The 24,748-nt window shown below is 38.1% G+C and overlaps 1 pseudogene; it reads left to right on the top strand.

Annotated features, from left to right (window-relative positions):
* The first annotated feature begins 2,693 nt into the window (after positions 1-2,693).
* On the top strand, positions 2,694-24,399 carry LOC137241912 (uncharacterized; annotated as a pseudogene).
* The last annotated feature ends 349 nt before the right edge of the window (positions 24,400-24,748 follow it).

The following is a 24,748-nucleotide window of genomic DNA, read 5'->3' as shown; positions in this document are numbered from 1 at the left end:
CAAGAGATTGTATGTGGACCCTGGCCAACCAGCACGATCGTCTCCAAGACCAAATCGCTTCGGAAAAAGACAATTCTCTGTGTTTTCTGGGATCAGCGTGGTGTAATCTGGTATGAGCTTCTAAAACCAGGCGAAACTGTTAATGGTGAACGCTACCAACACCAATTGGCCAATTTGAACCGTGCTCTGCGCAAAAAACGCCCAGAATATGAAATTAGGCATGACAAAGTGATTTTTCTCGATGACAATGCACCATCACACCGAACAAAACAGAATCGGGAATTGGTTGAGTCGTACAGCTGGCAACCGCTACCCCACCCCGCTTACTCAACATACTTGGCTCCATCCGACTTTCACTTATTTGCATCGATGGGGAACGCACTTAGCGAACAGCGCTTAACTTCTTACGAAAATGTTGGAAAATGACTGGTATGTTTCAAAAAACCAATACTTTTTTCGGCGAAGTATCCATAAATTGCCTGAGAGGTGTTTAAAATATGTAGCTAGCTAGGGCGCTTACTTTGAATAAGATATTCGTTAACATTCTCTTGAAATAAATGTGTTTTTTTTTAATAAAAAATACCGGTTTCACCTGATATGTTTAAAATCTGTATAGAATTTTCCCCAACATTTGTGTTGCTTTACGTATCTTTTGCACTATACCTGTTACTGTAGCTAGTGCAGGACGTTCCTTCAGGGTCATTTCAAGAATCAAAAACTTTCATAGATCGTGTTCGTCTCAAGAGCGAGTTTCAGGACTTGCCCCGCTTTGTGTTGAGTCCGTTTTGGCAAGACAGTTAAATTTTGATATTATTATAAACAATTTTGGTGCGAAAAAAGCAACCGAACCTTCTATATCGAATAATTAAAATTTATAATAATAATTAAATTTATCTGAAATGTATTAAAATGTTACCAAATAACTAAACCAGTTTATTTGAAACAATATTTGGCTGTTAAAAGAGAATTTTATTTCTACGTTACAATAAAATAGGATAAATAGTAAATATTCTGTGTTTATTTTATTTTCAGCTCTTAGTCCCAAAATCATTTAGTTGATGTAACAAACATTTTTTCTGATGTAATCCATCAATAATGATTCATGAATGAGACGTCATCAATTCAAATTAATCAAATGTATTAGTGGATTTTTTATAGGGGGCCCGTTAATCCCGGGCCCGGATTTTCTCTCTACGGCCCTGCATATGACTATATTGTAACGAATTTTCTGCAAATCCTCTTATTTGCCCTTTTACTATGTTCGTATCGCTAAACTGTTGAATAAATAAATCCAATATTGAATAATGGAAAAATGACCTTTATTAAAATACTTCACAATAACACTCAAACTGTGCAACGAAACCAAACTGATAGCTTAAATGAAACTGACTTTCAAAATAATACTGCTATTGCTCGCTAGATATCGTCTTAGTCGTAACTGCTTGACAACTCAAATCAAACTGAATTACAGCGCCTCTACATCTGTCGCCTTTTAGACTCTTTGGTTTCCTCGTATGCTTTTTTCTAGAATCTACTAGCATTGTCCATGAGCTCTCAAACTGCTCAGCTATAACTAAAATTGCACAATTTTATACATCTTTTAGGCGCTTCCAGAATCTACTAGTCCAGTAGCTCTCAAACTTCCCAGATATATGCATGTGTTAGTGCATTGACTCTCCGCTGCTCGTATACGTACATGGTACATATATGTAGACGCAGTTATTGTTTCGTTTATGTAGATACATAATGATTGAATTATTGATGTGCATTCACGTCACTGCTTAGCATCGGCTTAGAGACGATAGCTTCGCTCAGTGCTGCTAACATTCGTTACACTGCCCTCCACCTAAGTCTGATCGTCCCGACCAGACAAATCTTTCGATCTAAACGCTGCTAGTCTCTCCAAATGAACCACTTTCATTTTGGTTCGTGGTTTGCCAATGGTTTTTATGCGGTACACTACATCGTTGATCCGCTTTACAACTTTGTATGGGCCTTCCCAGTTACACTGCAATTTCGTTGTGGGTTGTATAGCAGCACCAAATCTCCTTCCTGAAACCCTTCCGAATTAATTGCTTTATCGTACCTCGCTTTCATCTTGTCACTTATAATCTTTGCTCGTTGCCTTACCAGATCGTGTATCTCTCTCAGCTCTTCTTCGAAGACACCAGTGGATTTCTTGACATTGCTCTCCGCATCGGCATCTATCCCATACTTCAAATCAGCTGGTAGTCGAAGTACTTAGGCGGTTTTTATGTACTACTTTTACTTTGTTTTTAACTTCATCGAAAATAGTTACGTTAGGTTCTTTAATTTTAGTTATAATAAACGGACCTTGATAAATATTTTCGTGTTTATGATGTGGTTCTTTCTGTAAAAGTACTTTATCTTCAATTTTGACAACTAAAGGACGTGCCGTTTTATCATACAGGTTTTTACTTTGTAACTTATTTTTATTTATTAGATTTTGTGCGTTTTCTGCATCCTAAACTTAACTTCTTTGGCATAGTTTTCGACATTATAAATTGGGTAAATTTTTTCTTTTGTCAATTCGTTAGGCAAAGTTGCCTTTTTCCCAAAGACTAACTCGAAAGGCGAAAACTGATTGTCAAAAACTGTGCTACTCGTAGTATTGTGTAGGAAAGTAAAGTATTTTAAATAAACATCCCAATCAGAAAAAGTATCTTTTAAATATGCACGTAAGTATTCATTAAAAACTCTATGATTACGTTCAATCATGCCAACAGTTTCGTGATGGTATGCAGTTTAAAAATTATGATCAATATTTAGAAGTTTAGTTAATTCTTCAAATAATTCATTTTTAAATTCAGTACCTAAATCTGATTTTATGGCATTCATTGTGCCGTAAGTTAAAATAAATCCATCAAAAACTGCTGAAGCGATTGTTTTTGCCGATTTGTCTGGCACATCGACTGTTACCAGGTATTTAGTCATGTCGCAAATCATGGTAAGTGCGAACTTGTTACCATATTTGGACTCAGGTAGGGGTCCTATTGTGTCAATTACTAGTATATTAAATGGTTTACAAGGAGTTGGTGTTAAAACAAGTTTTTTTTTTTGTTTTAGTTTTAACCTTGTTTAAAAGACAATCATTACAATTTTTGATATATTTCGATATATCACGAGTCATATCTTTCCAATAAAATTTTTTTCGCAGTTTTTCGTAAAGTCTTCATTCCGCAATGTCCACCAGAAATGGGATCATTATGGTGATTTTAAAATTTTATTTCAAATATTTTTGAAATTTGTAATGGTATAATGTTCGAACAAAATATCGTTTTTAGGCCATTCAATCTGCTTAATTTTGCGTTAGCCGGCTTTTGATTTAAGCCTCGAAAGTAATTTCTCTAAAGTCATTATTTCGTTAACAAGCTCAAAACTAAGTAACTCGAGTTTCTTATGTTTAATATGCGCAAAAATTCTTAAATTTGTTGTTTTGTTATTTTTATCGTACGTAATTTCAGATCTTATTCGTGGAATCTTTTTTGAAAAATTAAATGAAAATTTGTCGTAGACATGTAAAGTAACTTGTTTTTCGTCGTTTTTGTCTGTTTTCCTAGGAAGGTTATTGTCGTTTTGCCGTTCTGTCATTGATCTTGTCTGTACTGCTAAAATTTGTTTGTTCGATTCCTTAATCTCATCGATTGTAATACGCGATAGTGCATCAGCACCAACGTTTGATTTACCCTTTATGTAAACTATAGTGAAGTTATATTCTGCTAATTCTAACCTAATTCTCGAAAGTTTTGAAGAGGGGCTTTCATATTGAATAGGTATACTAGAGGTCTATGGTCTGATTTTACAATGAAATGGGTGCCATAAACGTATGGTCGAAATTGCTTGATTGCAATGTAAATAGCTAACAGTTCCAATTCTATAATTGGTTTTTTCTGCTCTGCTTTATTAAATGCTTTAGAAGCGAAACAAATTGGTAAATCACTACCTTGCTGTTCTTGACTTAAAAAAGCGCCACATCCAGTTGTGGGGGCATCAATGGTAATAATGAATTGTTTAAAAAAATCTGGATATTGAAGTAATTTTGGTGAAAGTAACGCTGCTTTCAAAGATAAAAATGCTTTTTCGCACTCAAAATCCCATACAAATTTAACTCTTTTTCTACTTAATCGATTTAGAGGCGCTGTCAGAGACGCAAAATTTGGTATAAGCCTTCTGCAATAGTTTCCAAACGCGACGAATCGTCGTACCGCGTCTTTATCAGTTGGCTTTGTACACTTTTTAATTGCGTTTATTTTGGAGTCGTCTGGCAACAAACCTTTGACTGAACATTTATGACCTAAAAATGTAACTTCTGGTCGTAAAAAGTTGCATTTATTTGGGTTAAGTTTGAGATTGAAAGACCTACAAGTATCGAAAACTTTTGAAAGATTTTTAATGTGGTGTGCTTCACTACAACCTATGACGATAATATCGTCGACGTATAAAAATGTGACATTGGGTGGTATACCCGAAAAAGCTATTGTCATCATTCGTGAGAATGAATTTGGTGCTATATTTAAACCGAATGGAAGCACTTTTCATCTAAATGCACCTCGGTCAGTGCTGAAGGAAGTAATGTCACGTGAGTCAGGATGCAAGGGGATTTGATGAAGTCTAAAAAAAGATCCAATGTTGAAAAATACTTTGCTCTACCGAGATTATCTAGAATATCGTCAACTCTAGCTAGTGGAAATTTATCAGCAATGAGTTTTTTGTTTACTGCGCGAAAATCTACGCACATACGATAAGCTTTTTGACCATTTGCCAGCTGTAAGATCGGAATTCGACAAAAAATATATATATTACGATGGAATAAGAGAATACAACGAGCTACCAAATGATATAAAACAATGTCGAAATAGCAATCAATTTAAGAAATTATTGTACAACTACTGCAAATCAATGCCTTTTAGATAATTCAATGATGTAAACACAAAAATCAATTGCAATTACAGAAAGAGATCTCATAGATGAAATTTTAGAAATTTAAGAAATTAAGTCTACAAGACTGTAAATAAATAAAATTAAAAAAAATAAAAAAAAAAAATAGTATCTTTCTTTGGGACTACAATCAAAGAACTATTGTAATTCGAAAAACTGGGTTCAATCAGATCGTTGTCTAACAATTTATTTACTTAGCGATTTATTTCTTCGCGTTGAGAGTATGGCAATCGATAATTTTTAACATATACCGGATCGTTGTCTGTCAATCTTAGTTTTTGCTCGTAGAAGTTGTTTAAAGTCATTTTGTCCATGTCGAGAGCGAAAATTTCGGCATAATCTATGCAAAGGTCAATTAATTTACTTTGAGCATGTTGAGGTATTTGATTTTTTCAAATTGAAATTAGTTTTTTCGTACGTTTGTCTTCTGTTTCAGTCTTGTTAATTGTATAAACGTTATAATTTGAAAGTTTTTCTGTCCGAATGCTGTTTCTTTTCACATACTTTACATCATCCTTGGTGTTAATGACTTTAAAATTTGGGTTACTGGAATTAACAATGCACCTAGCTGTGAAAACACCTTTTTCAATTTCCTTCGGTTAGTATTCGCTCCTGAGGGGCACTCGCGTTTAAAGCGCGAACGTTTGCGTTTCTATCTCTACTGTTGGATGATCTAGAATTGGTACCTCTATTGTTACTGCTATTTGTATTTGAATTGGAATTTGGACGTATATTATTATTGTTGTTATTTTGGTATCTATTTCTGTTATCATATCGATATCTCTGATTATTGCTACCGTTATAGTTACTATTGTATGAAAATGAACTATTATTTCTATAACCAGTATAGCCGCTTGTTGTTACCACGTGATCGAAAAGCTAAAACCTGACGCTCAGTTACTTCGTTGTTTTGTTCTACAATTAATTTTGTTACCACGTCTTTCATAACTATAAATGCCGTTGAGGCTAAAATGGTTTTTACTAAATTGGATTTTGCGTTTAAACGACACACGTTAACAGTTTGTTCGACTGCCATTTCATGAGCTTTCGCTTGAGTGATCCCTTCAATAATAAGAGACCGCTCAAGTGAGTCAGCTAAATCTTCAACTTTTTTGGCAAAATCTGTATAATTGTTACCATTAACGTGCAACGCTGCAATTCTCCCTGCTACAACTTTCGAGTTGTCTGGTTTGATCCTGCTACGAGTGTTTTAGTCGAAAAATTGACCCTTTCGCCATTTTTTTTCGCAGGCTCCAAAATGATTTTTGTGGGTATGCGTAGTGGAACTTTTTTTCCTGAGCCCAAATCCTATCGAAAAATCGATGGCGCGATATCGGTTAAGTTTCGTCCATACAAATCGATCCAGGTTAATGTATGTACATATTTTTCACATTTAATTTGAATATTAATCAGCTGTGATATTGCAAAATTCTTCTTAACATGATATGATTATTATTAAACACTTTTTAAATACCGCTTTAAATAAATTTTCGCTGTTTCACCACTGTTTAAATTGTTTATCGCTTAATCTTCCTAGTGGCTCAGAAATCAAAGCTATTGACTTTCACAGATTAAACATAAATTTACGAGCGCTTCATATCTCGCAAAAGCCTCATAGAGGCACGCAATGGTGTCACTGCTTGATAGTACGTGTGTGTCAGGGATGCACCTTAACGTTAAGCTAATCGTTTATCAAAAAATTTCCACCGTTTCCGCTGAAACACTTCGAAATATTATCGATAAAGAAATTATCAAGATAAATTGTATCTCGTTTTTAACCGAAACGAAAAGCTTTCGTTAACGTTAAAAACGTTAACAAAAACGTGATACTTTATGTTTGAATTGTGCTGGCAATGCTATAGCCATGGTGAAGCCGTAAGGTGGTAACAGCGAGCGGACATACACACACAAACTCCATGTAGTTTGTTTGTGTAATTCGTTGGTGGTAATGTCAAAAATACTCTGAGAAATGTTCGTACTGTCAAAATTCATAAGAAAAGTTAGTCAGCTTGGCTATTGCTTTCACCTTTAATGACTCTGCCACCAATCAGCTTTGCCAGCATAGTTTGAAATTAATAATCAACATAAACGATTTGATTTCGTTTTGATATGGCAGAAAACGAAACGAAATCATTTCGTTAATTTGACGTTCTTAACGTTAATAAACGAAACGAAATGACTTTGTTTCGTTTATTAACGTTAATTATCGTAACGAAATGATATCGGTTCGTTGGTTAAGCATGTCTGGTGTGTGTGTGTGTCAGTGACCATGTCGTCACCCAGTAATTACTTTTATATTATTTAAACAATTTAAAGTAGTTTGAAATTAATTATAACTAACTCGTAGCTTGTCAACCGACATAAACTTTGTGCAACTTCAAAGGCGTTGCAAGTGTCATAATTTTATAGAACTTTTTGTTAGTACCTGAAGGTGAAAGTGTATGTATGCTTGTACATATGTATGCAGTTGGCAGTGCTTGTTCAACCCTCACAAAATTGTGCGACTTATCTTTAAAGAGAAAATAGAAGCACACAAAAGTAATAGTCGGCATTTTAGCAAAGAACAATGCACTAACCACTGAAAATGTTTCTTGGCATACAGATTAATAGCTCATTTAATTCTAGTGTAAACAATTTTAAGTTTTCATTATTGGCTAAATATCAAGGCTGATTTTTAATTTCTTTTTAAAACGTTTTGTGCTGTGAGTTTTTTATGTGACATTTACCTTAGTCACCGGTTGAACTTTTAAAAAATTACTTTCGATTCGTGATGAGCGACCTCAAAAGAGACCACCCTGCAGAGGAAATGGGAGATAGTCACGGAAAGAACCAGTTTCACATTACATTTTGAACGACCACCTCCGAACTGTTGCTAATCGGAAGCAGAGCCAGACAGTTATTAAGCACACTTGTAATAACAATTTTGTATAGCTGAAAGTAATATTTATGAAGGTGAATACTAATTTTAACTTAGCATGTGACGTTGTTTTGCTATTTCTCCTTGAGGGCTCTTAAAAACCCATAAATTTAAGGAAATCTTTGGTAGAACGTTTTAGCATGGATATATGAAGCTTAATAAGAAATTATATTAATTTATATCCTCATAAACAGAAATGGAGAAGAGTAACCCCATACTCGCAATAGGTACTCCCATTCTATTGAAACATTGATATTTTTTTACTGGGATCTTCGGTACGAATGTCTTTTATGATTGAATGTTTACATGAGCATATTATACTAGGTTCAAACACACACCAAATTGGCAATTTATACTATTTGGGCAATTTATTACGCAATTTGTCATATAATAAATTGTAATAATAAATTGCCAATTTAAAAAAAATTGCGTAATAAATTGCTTCAAACTGCAAATGCAACATTGTAAAGTGTGTTTATTGAGTATATTAAAAGTCAGTTTCGCATGGCTGAACTATATGGTTGGTTCATCTCATCAGCTGATTTTATGTCTTTCATTTCACTGGAGTAGGGACTGTCAAAAGAAGATGGCAAAATCAAAATGAAGCCAAAACCTTGAACACATTTTCTTACAACACACATACATTTCAAAGTTTTATGTTTTCATTTCATTCCATGCACCTAATACCAACACGCACATTTTGACAGTCTCAACAAAGATATGTTCTTACTGTATAGATGAGCCAACCAGCTATCAAATTACTATTGTGTAAGCTAAATAGAGTTGTATGAACACCACTCAAGTTAAATCGAAATAGCCTCAATTTATTTTTCTGTTTGAACATAGTATTAGCCGAGTTACTCAATTTAATGTCAGGTAGCCTCTCGAATGGATTAATCTTATCTGTAAAAGCGAAAACGAAATCTGTTGGTAACTTCATAACTCCAGAAAATTAAAGCAGCGTTGGTTTCGTAGGGATGGTGAGTGGGCTTAAGTTCCATATGTGGACCCATTTCCGAGATAATGTGGACAGGGAGATCCCAGAATGTGTTTTCACAATATGGGTATCAAAGGAAGTGTAAATGACGTTTTGGCAAGGGGTGGTGGTTACGAAGAATACGTGAGATGGGGAGGGAGAGGAAAGATAGTGGGAGTAGGAAATGAAGAAAGTGCGGGGAGAAGATTGGAAGGAGAGGAACTTAGATAAGGTAAAGCGAAGAAGAAAAATAGAGATGGTTGAGGGAAAGGAGGGAGTTGAAGAGAGAAAATTCGAGAAAGTGAAAGGGGAAGATACGAAGGAGAGAGGGTAATCAAGCATGGAGAAGATAGGAAGAGGAGAGAATATACAAGTTTTTTTTAGTATTGGGAGTGGAAGTAGAAGTGTGAGGTGGAAGTGGTAGTGGCAATGGGAGCGGTAGTTGGAGTTTGAATGGGTTCGGGAGTGAGAGGAAGATAAATGGAATAAGAGATGTACTAGTATAAAACGAAAAATGAAAGATAAAAAAACTTTTAAAATGGAGGCAAACTAATGTTCGAGCAGATCAAAGTCCGCCGACTGTTTTTAAGCTTTTGTGTAATATAGTTCTTAAAAATCAAAAGGATTTTTAACAATTAGCAAAATAAAATATTCAAATTTAGATTTTTTTTAGAAAAAACATAAACATTGTTAGTTATGATGCAATGCAGAAATTTAAAATTTTTTTCAATGCGCAAAAACGTCAGTAATGTCTTAAAGGTAAAATATCTTGTGAGTATTTTTAGCAAGGCGGCCGCAGTGATGTGGTTGTAGCGAGCTACGCGTGCCGTATCGCCGGTCCTAGGTTTAATTCCGGGCACAGAAAAAAATGAAGAAAAAAATTTCAGTTGGAAGAAAGTTTTTCTAAGCCCTCGGTAATGGTTTGGCAAACACTCCGATTGTATTGGCATGGAAAGCTTATCAGTGAAAATGCATTTGCCTCTCGGAATCGGCATAAAACGTGTAGGTCCCGTACCACCAATTTGTAGAAAAAATTAAAAGGAGCACGACGCAAATTGGAAGAGAAGCTCGTCCTAAAATCTCTTCGGAGGTTATAGCTACCTTGTACCCTAAATTTTTGGTAAACATGTCTCATCTCCTTTCAGGCTTCGACAATAATTCGTTTAATTTCTAGACATAATAATAATAACTTGGCACAACGCAAATTGGAAGAAAATCTCCGCCTTGATCTCCGGAGAAGTAAATTACGCCAAAATTTTAAGTAGAAAATTGTCTTAGCAAAGCAAATATGACGTTTCGAGATTATTAAGGGAAATAAAGTAATGAACTAACAAGTAAGGAAGTCTAAGTTCGGTTGAAATCGAACACTAAATACCCAGCTGTACACTTGAAAAGCTGTTGTTGTTTGTTTTGTGTGCTTATAGTGTTACAAGGCTGCACAATAATACATATACATATGGTGCCACGCCCATTTTTACAAAGTCTATCCTATTTATTGTTATAAATCCACTTGGGAAATTAAATACCATTGCTATAAAGCTCTTTTTTGCTTTCTTTATTCGTCCAAAACCCTTTTAGAAATCTTTTATATAAAAGTGGGCGTGGGCCTTAAGCGATTTCGTTAATTTTTCTTCAAAGCATTCCTTATAGTAAAGACAACCTCTCTGCCGTTATGATAGGTTTAACGATTTTGATTTATGATTAATAATATTTGTAAAATTGATTTTATCACAAGTCGATCTCGCTCATTTTTAATACCAATCTATTATGGGTCCAGATAAGATCGTGTAGCAAATTTGGTGAAGATATCTCCATATTTACTCAAGTTATCATGTTAACGGACAGACGGATGGACGGACGGACATGGCTCAATCATATTTTTATTTCGATACTGATGATTTTTATATATGGAAGTCTATATCTATCTCGATTCCTTTATACCTGTACAACCAAACGTTATCCAATCAAAGTTATAATACCCTATGTACAAGTACAGCTGGGTATAAAAAGATCAACCAATGCAAATATTATACATCGTCTTGCGATTACTGTTACATATGTATGTATATGTTTAAATCCAGTTTTGTGAATAGGTTGAAATAGTTTTTTTAATGGGTTAAGATCGAAGTACGCCATAGATCCTAAAGTAGTCGAATATATGTACATATGTCAAAACGTTGAATAAATTGCTTACTGTTTTTAAAGGATGAAAAGTCTTTCGTATTTGTGTTGCCGGCGAATTTTTTTGTATATTGCAGAACACTTTGCTAAAATATTTACGATTTTACGCATAGAAGCGAATGGAAAATTAAAATAAAAGAAACAAGTAAGGGGGCTGAATTCGGGTGTAATCGAACATTACATACTCAGCTGAGAGCTTTGGAGACAAAATAAGGGAAAACCAACATGCAGGAAAATTAACCTGGGTTAACCCTGGAATGTGCTTGTATGAAATGAGTATCAAATGGAAGGTATTAAACAGTATTTTAAAAGCAAGTGGGTCATAGTTGTATAGATGGACGCCATTTCGGGATATCGCATAAAGGTGGACCAGGGGTGACTCTAGAATGTGTTGGTACGATATGGGTATCAAATGAAAGATTTTAATAAGTATTTTAAAAGGGAGTGGGCCTTAGTTCTATAGGTGGACGCCTTTTCGAGATATCGCCATAAAGGTGGACCAGGGGATGACTCTAGAATGCGTTTGTACGATATGGGTATCAAACGAAAGGTGTTAATTAGTATTTTAAAAGGGAGCGGGCCTTAGTTCCATAGGTGGACGTCTTTTCGAGATATCGATAGAGGTGGACCAGGGGTGACTCTAGAATATGTTTGTACGATATGGGTATCAAATGAAGGGACTTAATGAGTATTTTAAAAGGGCGTGGGCTGAGTTCTATAGGTGGACGCCTTTTCGAGATATCGCCATAAAGGTGGACCAGGGGGTGACTCTAGAATGCGTTTGTACGATATGGGTATCAAACGAAAGGTGGTAATTAGTATTTTAAAAGGGAGCGGGCCTTAGTTCCATAGGTGGACGTCTTTTCGAGAAATCGATAAAGGTGGACCAGGGGTGACTCTAGAATGTGTTTGTACGATATGGGTATCAAATGAAGGATCTTAATGGGTATTTTAAAAGAGCGTGGGCCTTAGTTCTATAGGTGGACGCCTTTTCGAGATATCGCCTTAAAGGTGGACCAGGGGTGACTCTAGAATTAGTTTGTACGATATTGGTATCAAATGAAAGGTGTTAATGAGTATTTTTAAAGGGAGTGGTGGTAATTGTATATGTGAAAGCGTTTTCGAGATATTGACCAAAATGTGGACCAGGGTGACCCACAGCATCATCTGTCGGGTACCGCTAATTTATTTATATATGTAATACCACGGACAGCATTCCTGCCAAGATTCCAAGGGCTTTTGATTTCGCCCTGCAGAACTTTTTCATTTTCTTTTACTTAATATGGTAGCTGTCAGACCGATTTTACAAAGTTTTATCTAAAGTTGTATTTTGCGTCAGTAAACCAATCCAATTACCATGTTTCATCCCTTTTTTCGTATTTGGTAGAGAATTATTGCATTTTTTTATTTTTTGTAATTTTCGATATCGAAAAAGTGGCCGTGGTCATAGTCGGATTTCTACCATTTTTTATACCAAGATAAAGTGAGTTCAGATAAGTACGCGAACTAAGTTTAGTAAAGATATATCGAATTTTGCTGCAGTTATCGTGTTAACGGCCGGACGGAAGAACAGACGGTGGACTGTGTATAAAAACTGTGCCTGGCTTCCACGGATTTCGCCCATTTTCACAGAGAACAGTTACCGTCATAGAATCTATGCCCCTACCAAATTTGAGAAGGATTGGTAAATTTTTGTTCGACTTATGGCATTAAAAGTATTCTAGACAAATTAACTGAAAAAGGGCGGAGCCACGCCCATTTTGAATTTTTTTTTTTATTTTCGTATCTTGTTGCACCATATCATTACTTACTTAATGAGTATTTTAAAAGGGCGTGGGCTGAGTTCTATAGGTGGACGCCTTTTCGAGATATCGCCATAAAGGTGGACCAGGGGGTGACTCTAGAATGCGTTTGTACGATATGGGTATCAAACGAAAGGTGGTAATTAGTATTTTAAAAGGGAGCGGGCCTTAGTTCCATAGGTGGACGTCTTTTCGAGAAATCGATAAAGGTGGACCAGGGGTGACTCTAGAATGTGTTTGTACGATATGGGTATCAAATGAAGGATCTTAATGAGTATTTTAAAAGAGCGTGGGCCTTAGTTCTATAGGTGGACGCCTTTTCGAGATATCGCCTTAAAGGTGGACCAGGGGTGACTCTAGAATTAGTTTGTACGATATTGGTATCAAATGAAAGGTGTTAATGAGTATTTTTAAAGGGAGTGGTGGTAATTGTATATGTGAAAGCGTTTTCGAGATATTGACCAAAATGTGGACCAGGGTGACCCACAACATCATCTGTCGGGTACCGCTAATTTATTTATATATGTAATACCACGGACAGCATTCCTGCCAAGATTCCAAGGGCTTTTGATTTCGCCCTGCAGAACTTTTTCATTTTCTTTTACTTAATATGGTAGCTGTCAGACCGATTTTACAAAGTTTTTTCTAAAGTTGTATTTTGCGTCAGTAAACCAATCCAATTACCATGTTTCATCCCTTTTTTCGTATTTGGTAGAGAATTATTGCATTTTTTTATTTTTTGTAATTTTCGATATCGAAAAAGTGGCCGTGGTCATAGTCGGATTTCTACCATTTTTTATACCAAGATAAAGTGAGTTCAGATAAGTACGCGAACTAAGTTTAGTAAAGATTTATCGAATTTTGCTGCAGTTATCGTGTTAACGGCCGAACGGAAGGACAGACGGTGGACTGTGTATAAAAACTGTGCCTGGCTTCCACGGATTTCGCCCATTTTCACAGAGAACAGTTACCGTCATAGAATCTATGCCCCTACCAAATTTGAGAAGGATTGGTAAATTTTTGTTCGACTTATGGCATTAAAAGTATTCTAGACAAATTAACTGAAAAAGGGCGGAGCCACGCCCATTTTGAATTTTTTATTTTTTTTTTTCTAATCTTGTTGCACCATATCATTACTGGAGTTGAATGTTGACATAATTTACTTATATACTGTAGACATATTAAATTTTTTGTAAAAATTTGACTTTTAAAAAATCCGATTTTGCAAATTTTTATTAAGCTCACATATAGTAATAGGAGTAACGTTCCTGCCAAATTTCATCATAATATCTTCAAGGATTGCCAAATTACAGTTTGCAAAACTTTTAAATTACCTTCTTTTAAAAGTGGGCGGTGCCACGACCATTGTCCAAAATTTTACAAATTTTCTATTTTGCGCCATAAGGTGAACCCACCTACCAAGTTTCATCGCTTTATCCGTCTTTGCTAATGAATTATCACACTTTGCCGGTTTTTCGAAATTTTCGATATCGAAAAAGTGGGTGTTTAGGCCCAATGCCTAACTTTTATCTGATTGACGGCGCCCCTCCCTAGCGTTTTAATAATATTTCCAGCCACCCACACTCACGCCGCATTTGTGTGCATGCATGCACATGCATGCGTTGTCAGTACCCATGCACGCGGCTTAGCGGTTGTCCTCAACGGGATAACCGGTCTCTTTTTCGATTGACCGCCAACCAGCACACATCGCCCAAGATCGCCATCGTCACGTTCAACACCAAGGTAATATTGTATCCACTCTATATTTCCTAACACTCTTAATAAAACATTATTATAACGAGGAAATCCTCTTTGCGTTTTGTTTCTTTTATCTCTTTTGAGCGAACCATCCACTCCAAGATCGACCCGTGTGCGCCTACCCACTGCCGGTTTACGACGCACTCAGGCCGAACATTGGTCCTTACTCCCCGCAAAAGGAACTAAAAGCACCTACAAATTACAGTCCACAACGCAGCACAATTTTGCCTACTAGACAATTTGCCGAAGGATTTTGCCTAAAAAAATTTATTTGCCACCAATTGCTGACAAGGAAAAACTTGGAGCCTTTATATTAGACAAATACCAGAGCCACAGCACATTTTGCCTACAAAAATTTGTTTGCCACAACACATATTAGCAGAGCCACCGGAGCCACAGCACAAAGAGAAGTAAGTTTATATTTCTTGCCACTTTTTTTTTGAGTGTTGTTTTTTTTTTTTGCAAAATAAAGAAAAAAAACCCCGTGCAGTGCGCGAAAAATTGAAAGTAAAAGTGATAACAGTGAAGTGATTTAGTGAGCCCCACTTTATTTTTCTAATTTAAAGGTTAAATCACTCGGTTTGTTAGCCTTTATTTTCAGTCCTTGTGATTATCTGGTCTATCCCCCCACCAGTGGTAAGGTTTTCCAGACACAACACAAGGAAGAGGGCAACCTAACCTCACTTTCCGCACCATACTAAATAGGTTTTTGTTGTTTTTTTTGTACTTCACAAACACTAAATTAAGTTCACTTTAATTAATTAATCCGGTGCTCACTTCACTTTTTAAACACTTTTTACACTTTTTTGGCGCTTGTTTTGCAATATCGCACGCATTTTTTCACGTTCACCAAAATACACCCATTATTTGTGGAGGTGGCGAGTGGTCCCCTTTTTTGTTGTTGCCGCTGAGACAAAAAGTCTGTAAATTAAACCTTTTTTCTGGTGTCGCTGCTGTGACAAAAAGTCCATAAAATAAACCCTTTTCGTTGTCGCAACCAAGAAAAAAGTCTGCAATAAACAAAATAAATAATAAACTCGAAGTTCAATAGTCTTTATTTAGGGCTGGGCAGGCATATTAACTCAAAAGAGTTCTATTTTTCTAATCGGAAATTTTCTCGTTAATAAACGTAAATAAAACAATGGAAACCTACATCCGTTTAGCAGAATCAATCGCAGAGTTTGATAAAGATTACAGCCTTATTCCGGAGAGCGACCATAGCAAACACACCCTTGCAATACAGCAGGAAGAGTTGCGGCTCTTGTGGAAGAAGGTAAAGTCTGCGTTTGATTCGCTATTGGGATCTGATGAGGTGTCAGCGGATGACGTTATGGCGATCAGGAAGAAGCAAAAGGCAGCATACGCAATCTACGTGCGATGTTCAGCGTCTATATCTGCTGAGGCAGAAAAATACAAGAAGGATGAAAAGAACGCCAACCCTGAGCAAGAACCTCATGCGCATAAAATTCGCCTCCCTGCTTGCGACACGGAAGTTTTTAAAGGGGATTATCTGTCTTGGCCAACTTTTCGCGACCTTTTCACGGCAATTTATATAAACAATTCCAGCTTGAAAGGGGTGGAAAAGTTATTCCATCTCAACAACAAAACGCAGGGCGAAGCAAAAGATATCGTTAAAAAATGCCCCCTCACAAATGAAGGTTTCGAGATGGCCTGGAAAAACTTGTGTGAAAGATACGAAAACAAACGTATCTTAGTTAACACACAACTACAAATTTTATTTAACTTAAAAAAGGTAGAAAGTGAGTGTGGCAGTTCAATAAAAAAGCTGCAAAATGATATAAATAATTGCATTTCGTCCCTCAAATGCCACAAAATTGACACTTCCAATTGGGCTGCAATCCTGACCTATCTATGCTCAACCAAGTTACCAGAGAGCACGCTGGCGCAGTAGAAAGGATTAAATTTATAAAATCCACAAGTGGCTGCCTGAATTGCTTATCCCCAGGACACACCGTGACGAAGTGCACCAGTTCCTACAACTGTTCCAAATGCCACTCTCGTCACCACACGCTCCTGCATGCGGATACATCTCAGCACACGGCTGTACGCAATCCTTTCAAAGATGCGGATAATAGCCCAACAACACAGGCGCGACAATCTGCGAACCAGAATGTAAAATCCTGTCTTGCCAATTCCAGCACAGGCGTGCTATTAGGAACTGCTCGCGTACACATTCGCCATAATGGTACCGACTTCTCCGCACGGGCATTAATTGATTCAGGGTATGAATGTTCCTTTATAACTGAAAGACTGAAACGCAGAATCAATTTGCCAGCGAGAAAAATGCATGCCCAAGTTTCAGGCATCACAAATTCGGTGTCAGCCCAGGTGAAAGAAGCATCCAAAATTGAATTACGTTCACCAGTGGATGCCTGCTTCAGCCTGACTACACCCGTTCTAGTCCTAGCCAAACTCACTGGGAATCTTCCATCCTGCCATATCAACGTCATGACTATGCAGGCATTCCCAGACTTGGTTTTGGCAGACAAGAGGTTCTACATCAACGAAGATGTAGACCTCATACTTGGAGGAGACATATATCCCCAAATTATACTGAGTGGTCTGAAAAAGAATGTACTAAATACACTTTTGGCCCAAGAGACAGTGTTCGGTTGGATACTAACCGGTCGCATCGAAGCACCGAGTCCAACGAAGAGCATCATGTCATTCTACAACGAGGTTGCGTTGGACAACCAATTAAAAGCTTTCTGGGAGGTAGAAAATGTTCCCAAAAACAAAATGCTTAATGAAGAAGAAAAGTATTGTGAACAATTATTTAAGGACACAACAAAACGTGATGAAAGTGGAAGATATACAGTCTGGCTACCATTCAGGCAGGATTACCCTGAGAAGATTGCATTAGGACCGTCTCTAAAGCGCGCATGTTCACAATTCTTCAGAAATGAGGGGCGATTACTGAAAAACCAAGAGTTAGGGAAAGAGTATGTTCGGGTGTTATCCGAATACGAAACGTTTGGACATATGAGAAAAATTAAAAATAATGTACCATCCGACGATTCGGATAATTATTTCCTGCCCCACCACGCCGTTGTAAAGGCGGAAAGTACCACTACCAAGGTGCGCGTCGTCTTCAACGCGTCAAGTCCGACAGCAAATGGCATTAGTCTAAACGACATACTCCACCCAGGTCCAGTACTCCAAGCAGACTTGCCTATTTTTATTTTACGTTGGCGACTGTATCGCTTTGTCTTTAATAGTGACATAGAAAAGATGTATAGGCAAATTTGGGTGACCGATAATCACGCCAAATTTCAAAGAATTGTCCATCGAACATCCCCCAACGAACCCATCAGTCTTTACGAACTAAAGACTGTCACATTTGGTGTAAACTGCGCCCCCTACCTCGCGATACGGTCACTTCTACAATTGGCTAATGATGTAGAAAATACCCACCCAATAGCATCGGGTATATTACGCGAAAGTATGTATGTCGACGACGTTTTATCTGGAGGGCATACAATAGCGTCAACTATCAAAGCAAGGAACGAGATTCGCGAAGCATTACACTCAGCTGGCTTTCCATTGCGCAAGTGGACATCCAATTGTGAGGAAGTCCTTCAGGACATCCCCAAAACGGATTTGCTCAGCGAGGACTTCCTAGCGTTTGAAGAGGCTAGCTCGGTGAAGGCACTCGGAATACGATGGAACGCGCATTCAGACATGTTTTACTTCACCGCAGGAGTTTTAGAGAAGGGCGAGAACATCACCAAACGCGCAATCCTATCCGCGATAGCCAAACTTTTCGACCCTTTAGGCTGGCTTGCACCAATGGTCATAGTAGCAAAAATATTAATGCAGAATATTTGGTTAGAAGGCACCGGATGGGATGAGCCTGTCTCGCCAAATACATTAGAACGGTGGAAAACCTTCACCCAACACTATGGCGAAATAGATAACATACGGATACCGCGGTGGGTAAATTTTTCCCCGGAAGGCGAAATAGAAATCCACGGCTTCTGTGACGCTTCCGAGAAAGCATATGCTGCAGCGATATATATGCGCGTAAAAAGAGACGATCAGGTTTTCATTCACTTACTCTTAGCAAAAACCAGAGTAGCTCCAGTGAAAACCATCTCGCTACCACGTTTAGAACTCTGCGGCGCCGTGCTTCTCGCAGAAATGATGGAATCAATATTCCGAAATATTCATTTGGGACCCGTAAAAGTTCACCTCTGGACGGATTCAACCATCGTACTTGCATGGATAAGAAAGCCGCCCTGTTCCTGGTCAACCTTCGTCGCACACCGAATCACTAAGATCATCGATATGGTCGGTAGCAAGGACTGGCTTCACGTGGACTCGGAATCTAATCCAGCGGATCTAGGAAGCAGAGGACTGCTGGCATCAGAGTTGACCAACAATTCGTTGTGGTGGCAGGGACCTTCTTGGCTGCAAGAAGACAATTCCCACTGGCCAGCACAAGAGACCGAATACAAAACGTCCGTTGAGGAAAAGAGGGCACAAACATATGCCACGACAAGGGTAGATCATGTAGATATTCTCGATCGTTTTTCAAATTTACCCAGGGCTTTGAAGGTTCTATCCTATGTTAGGAGATTTTATAAGCGAACTCACCCAAAAACTAAAGCAATGTTCCCCGAAAGGTCGTGCATAATCTCAGCCGATGAGATTAAGGCAACGACTCAAGCATTAATACGAGTCTGCCAGAAACAATTTTACGGTACAGAATATTTAAAATTAAAAAATAGGGAACCTATTGATCGGAAGAGTGAAATCCTGTCACTCAACCCATACATCGACATAGATGATATTATCAGAACAGGAGGGCGTCTAGGGGCTTCAAAGACATGTCATACAACGAGCGGCATCCGATCATCTTGCCTTACAATTGTAGGCTGTCTCGCCTTACAGTTATGATGGCTCATCATGACTCCCTTCATGGCGAGAACCAGCTCATGCTCCGTCTTATCCGAACCCAATACTGGATACCGAATGTCAAGACCATGATCAGAGCCATCATCCACAATTGCAAAACCTGCATTATTCATCGAAAGCAGGCGGAGTCCCAACTTATGGGTACCCTTCCCTGCGAACGGACTACTTTTACCCGCGCGTTCACCAATACCGGGGTAGACTTTGCGGGGCCTTTCGACATCAAAAGCTACCGCGGTAGGGGATGTCGACTGTCAAAAGGCTACGTATGCCTTTTCGTCTGTTTTTCCACTAAGGCCATCCACTTAGAAGCCACTAGTGACCTTAGTACCCCAGGCTTCCTCGCGGCTTTTTCGCGTTTTATCGCGAGAAGAGGATGTCCGAAGAACATCTACTCCGACAATGGTACGAACTTTGTCGGAGCTTCCAGATCTCTACGATCGGAATTCAAAGCCTTCCTGGCCGAAAGCCGAGACAAAACAGTCTCCAAGTATAGCCATCAAGCATTAACTTGGCATTTTATTCCCGCTGGCGCTCCACATATGGGCGGCTTGTGGGAGGCGGGAGTGAAGAGCTTCAAAAGCCACTTCAAAAAGATCGCATCTCCCCATAAGTACACCATGGAGGAGTTCCAAACCATTTTGTGCAGGATTGAGGCGTGCCTCAACTCGCGCCCACTCAGTCCAGGGTCGAATGACCCAACGGATCTGGAACCACTAACCCCAGGACATTTCCTAACGGGCAGCCACCTACTGGCTCCGCCAGAACCAGATGCTAGTGAGAGCTCTGCCTCGATGACAAATCGGTGGCAGAAACTCAAAGCCCTCCATCATACTTTCTGCAAGCGATGGAAGGTGGAATATCTATCCGAACTTCAAAAAAGAGTGAAGTGGAAGCATCCCAAAGAAAATATAAAAGTGGGAGACCTCGCTGTCCTCAAAGAGGACAACTTATCTCCCAACGAATGGAGGTTAGGTAGAGTCGTCAACGTGCACCCCGGCGAAGATAACCGAGTACGTGTAGTCGACCTCATGACCGAGAAGGGTCAAGTCAGACGACCTTTGGTCAAACTGATCCTTCTTCCTACGGAGATAGATTGTGAGAGGACGACGAGTTCCTCTTAACAGTCCTTCCGCTCCTCCACATCCCTCCGTTCAAAAAATCAACCCCAGCTCTCGTTCACCCGGAACGAGGCCAACCAAAAACCCTAAGGCAGATCCGCATCTGCCACCGAAACTAAAGGCATTCTCCGGCCCATTCAATTTCTAACTTTCAAAAAAAAAAAAATCTCCCCACTCCCTCGTTCTCACATAACGAGGATACCAGAAAAGCCCTAACGCAGATCCGCATCTGCCACAGAAAACAAAGGGACTCTGCCCATTCTATTTTTATTTCATACCAATCCAACCCAAAAATTCACTCGCTCACCCCGAGCGAGGACACCAGAACCCTAATGCAGACTCACGGTCTGCCACAGAACTCTTTATAAATAAATACTTCCTTTACTTATCTCTCCAAATTTAGAAGGTCAAGAACGTTATTTTACTCGTAAAAGGAATTGATCGGGTCTTATCCTAATTAGAGGATTTAGCATGGCCTTATGTACACAAAATTCTTCTCGTAATTGAACCATTACTTATAGATGAACACTATTCAGCACGCGTCGAATGACGTGAAATTATATCTCGTCTTGATTCAAAACATGAATACGTGTGAAGAATTCACAGTATAAGTGGACTAAAATCAAAATTCTTGTTTGGGAAACTTGAAATATATCTTAGAAATTATATTTATATAATTCCGTATAATTACAAAATCTTTATTTTAAAAAGCAGCAACACATATTTTAAAAATTGCTGAAGTCATATATGAGTTCAAAGAAATGATTGTAGCCATGATACAACATGCCTGAATCGGCGCGTTTACTTTTAACGTTTAGCAGATCAAAAATTGTTTCTATACGCGATATGCGCCTGATATGCTTACGCGTCATATGAGTCATTTATGACTCTCACATGACTCATACATGTACAAATCTTTGTAAAGAGATTAAATTTTTCCGTCTGCGATGGTTGTCTGATATGAGTCTAAATATGTACGACATATGAGTCGTTTCTGCCTCGGAGTGCTCTTGTTCGTGTGAATTTTGAACTCGTTAACAGACACATTTCAATTTATATTCTGAATAGTAAAGAATATATTAAACCAGTAACTAAAGATTTAAAAACGATTTTTCATACAAGTTTGCAAGGTTTACAGAGGTTACGCACCTGGCAAACATTAAGGTACATTTCTTCGTATTAAGTTTATACGTTTCCTCATTGAAGTCTTGTGACGCACGCATTATAAGGGAATAAGATCTAGGTGCCAGCCCTTTATGATCATACATATGTTTTAACTGGCAAGGCTAAGATGGTCGACTTATAAGCGGGCTGCTTACTATCTGAGCACTCATTTACATGTATACGAAATTTGAAACTAGCGGTAGAGTTGATCCCAGGTCCATTGGGCTTTGTGGTTATTCTTATGATATCCCGTAGCCCGTCTATATACACCTCAGAGCGGGGCAAATAGTATGAAAAAAAAAAAAAAACAAAACTTCAGACTTCAAGCTTTCACATCGATTTCTAAGATTCTAACCGCTCTCAATATGCTTGATAGTTTCAGTAGAATTTAATTTTTTTTAACTAGACAATATCTGAAAGCTGCAGTTCAGATATTTGTGGTTAGTACGCGGTATATCAGATTGCCTTACGCTCTCTAATTTTCACTATTAAAGCTGGGCTCAAGACTGGGTCGAAATAAGTTACAAAAGCCCGCCCCTAGATTTGAAGCTTATATTCCGAGGGTGTCGGAAATTGCTTTATAAATTTGTTTGATCCGTGCAAATTTGAGCGAATAGGTTATTTCTATACATGAAAAATAATATATTTATATTAGTGCTACGAATATTATATTTGTTGAACTGAGCTTCGTCAAACTTTCTTTATTCACTGAAGCTTCAAAAGATAAGTAAGATTTGTTACATTGCTATATACGTACACATAGTTATATGTATTTTTTTTTGTCAACGTTACAAATTTAAACAGATATTGTGTGAGATCTAAGCAGGTAAAGGTGCCAAGTTTGAGCCTCTTACTAAACTACCGTGATTTCGTTCAACCAACTCCTTCATACCATTGTACCATTTGCCTATTTTAGTATTTTCCATGCAAACCTTAAAAGCTTGACATCCTTCCATACTATTAAGTACCCCAAATACGGATAAATCAGCTAAATTCGGTCGATCGCCACTCACACATTTTGTTTACTTTTTCCAGCTCTTTCGTCCACTTATCAAGCGCTGCATAAATGCGAGATCGCACATCATCGGTACGAGTATGTTGGCGTTGCAACATCTTACTTATACCCACAGGGCAACAGTGCCCACATTTGCCATTAAATCGCGTTCCCATTTCGGGGAATACATATCCCACTCGTATGCCTTCGCAAACCGTTCAAATGTTTCACGTGATTCACCCAATGTACGATAGCAATTGGGTGACATGAGATGCATAAGATGCACATTTACGCTCTTTTTCTTGCATCTCTTTTAGTTAGATTTTTTGGCGATTTTTCTAGTCAGGGGAAGTATTTATTTAGTCAGCCGGTATTAAGTAACACATTTTATCTCATTCGTGAAATCAAACTACTTGAAAATGACAACTTTACGAGTTGCATTATGTCGGTGCTTTGTGGCTCACAAAGAGCTTCGTCGTTTGCTTTACTTTAACTTCGAAAATCATGGCATAATGAATTGTATCCATGCCCATATACTATACAATGCAGAATTGCATGAGTAAACATTGCTAGAATAATTAAGTAATAAGCGCAAAATATTCCAAACCTAAGCCTAATAGGGACCGCAAATATCGTTAAATATTTTGAAGCTGTGGATTAAAGACAGCCGAGGGATTTCACAAAGCTTAAGTCAAAATTATTACGTCTTAGACGATAAAGCCTACGCCGAAGATGACCTTCCCGTTTATACTGTCACTGCATATCGACTGCATGGCAAAGTCACTGAAACAAATTATCAAATACTTTAAATAATTTGGTGAGGTATGCAAAGTGTATTTAATGCGCGATAAATATGCGACAGGCACGTCAGAACCACCAACTGGTGTAATAGATTTCGCGCAACCAGTAGCTGCAGCAAGAGCTCTACAACGTTCAAGTCATGAGTTGCAGGAAAGCGTTTCTTTGTGAGTGCCTGCGAGAGTTAACAACAAACTGAAGCATAAAAAAAAAAGTAGCGTTGATTTCAATGCACGTATTGCTACACTGAACCTGAATGGCGATTCGATTGATCTCCATTCACCTATGTGTACAAATATTTTGTAATGGAAGGCATATGTTTGCACTTACCCTTACGCGATCAGATATGCTTCGCGGGTATGCCGACGTCTTCGTAATATCTTCAAGCATATCTGCAAGTATGCATCCGAAACCTTCAAAATGAACCACTTGACTGGTATGACTCTGTGGGATATATCTACGAGAATTTTTTTTGAAATGACTGGTGCTAATATATAGGAATTAATTGGTGCGTTGCCTTACAACTATCAAGATCGCATGAATGTCATTAGCGAGTTTAGTTTACGAATACGGCTTGTTAACCTCAATTGTAATAATGTTGAATCCGCTGGCCTATTGCGTTTGTTGGAATGTTTTCATGCTGTCACCCATGTGAAATTGCACAACTTGCGTTGAACGGCAGTGCTGTATTGGCCTTTAAAAGGAAAAAATTGCCTAACTTACGCGTACTGGTGCCAGGCCAGATTTGTGAGTTGTCAGGAGAAGACTTTTTGACCACAATTGTTCCAAATTAATTTTTTACGAATTATCACAAATAGGTGTAGGCCAGTCCACGCCGTAGTAAAGAATGAAAGAACGGAAAATCACTTGATACATTTCCCGTTGTTTCAATTCATAGGAATTTTACATTCTATACACGGGCATGTATGAATGTGCGTTTTTTTTTTTTGTTTCTGTCGTTGGTTTGCGGGTACCAGTGAGCGAACTTCTAAAATGGGAATGGTGGCAGACGAAAAAATGAAAATAGTACTTGTGGGTGGATTTTGTCCAAGAAAACAACAACTACAGTTTATACTTGGACAACACAATTCATGACTTATTGTAAAATACATAAAGAACATCTCACGGAAATAACACTACCAA

Source organism: Eurosta solidaginis, chromosome 2 (assembly GCF_040869045.1).
Source record: "Eurosta solidaginis isolate ZX-2024a chromosome 2, ASM4086904v1, whole genome shotgun sequence".
In the NCBI taxonomy this organism is placed as follows: domain Eukaryota; kingdom Metazoa; phylum Arthropoda; class Insecta; order Diptera; family Tephritidae; genus Eurosta; species Eurosta solidaginis.
The sequence above is the reverse complement of the archived record's forward strand: the minus strand, read 5'-3'. Positions and strand labels throughout refer to the sequence as shown.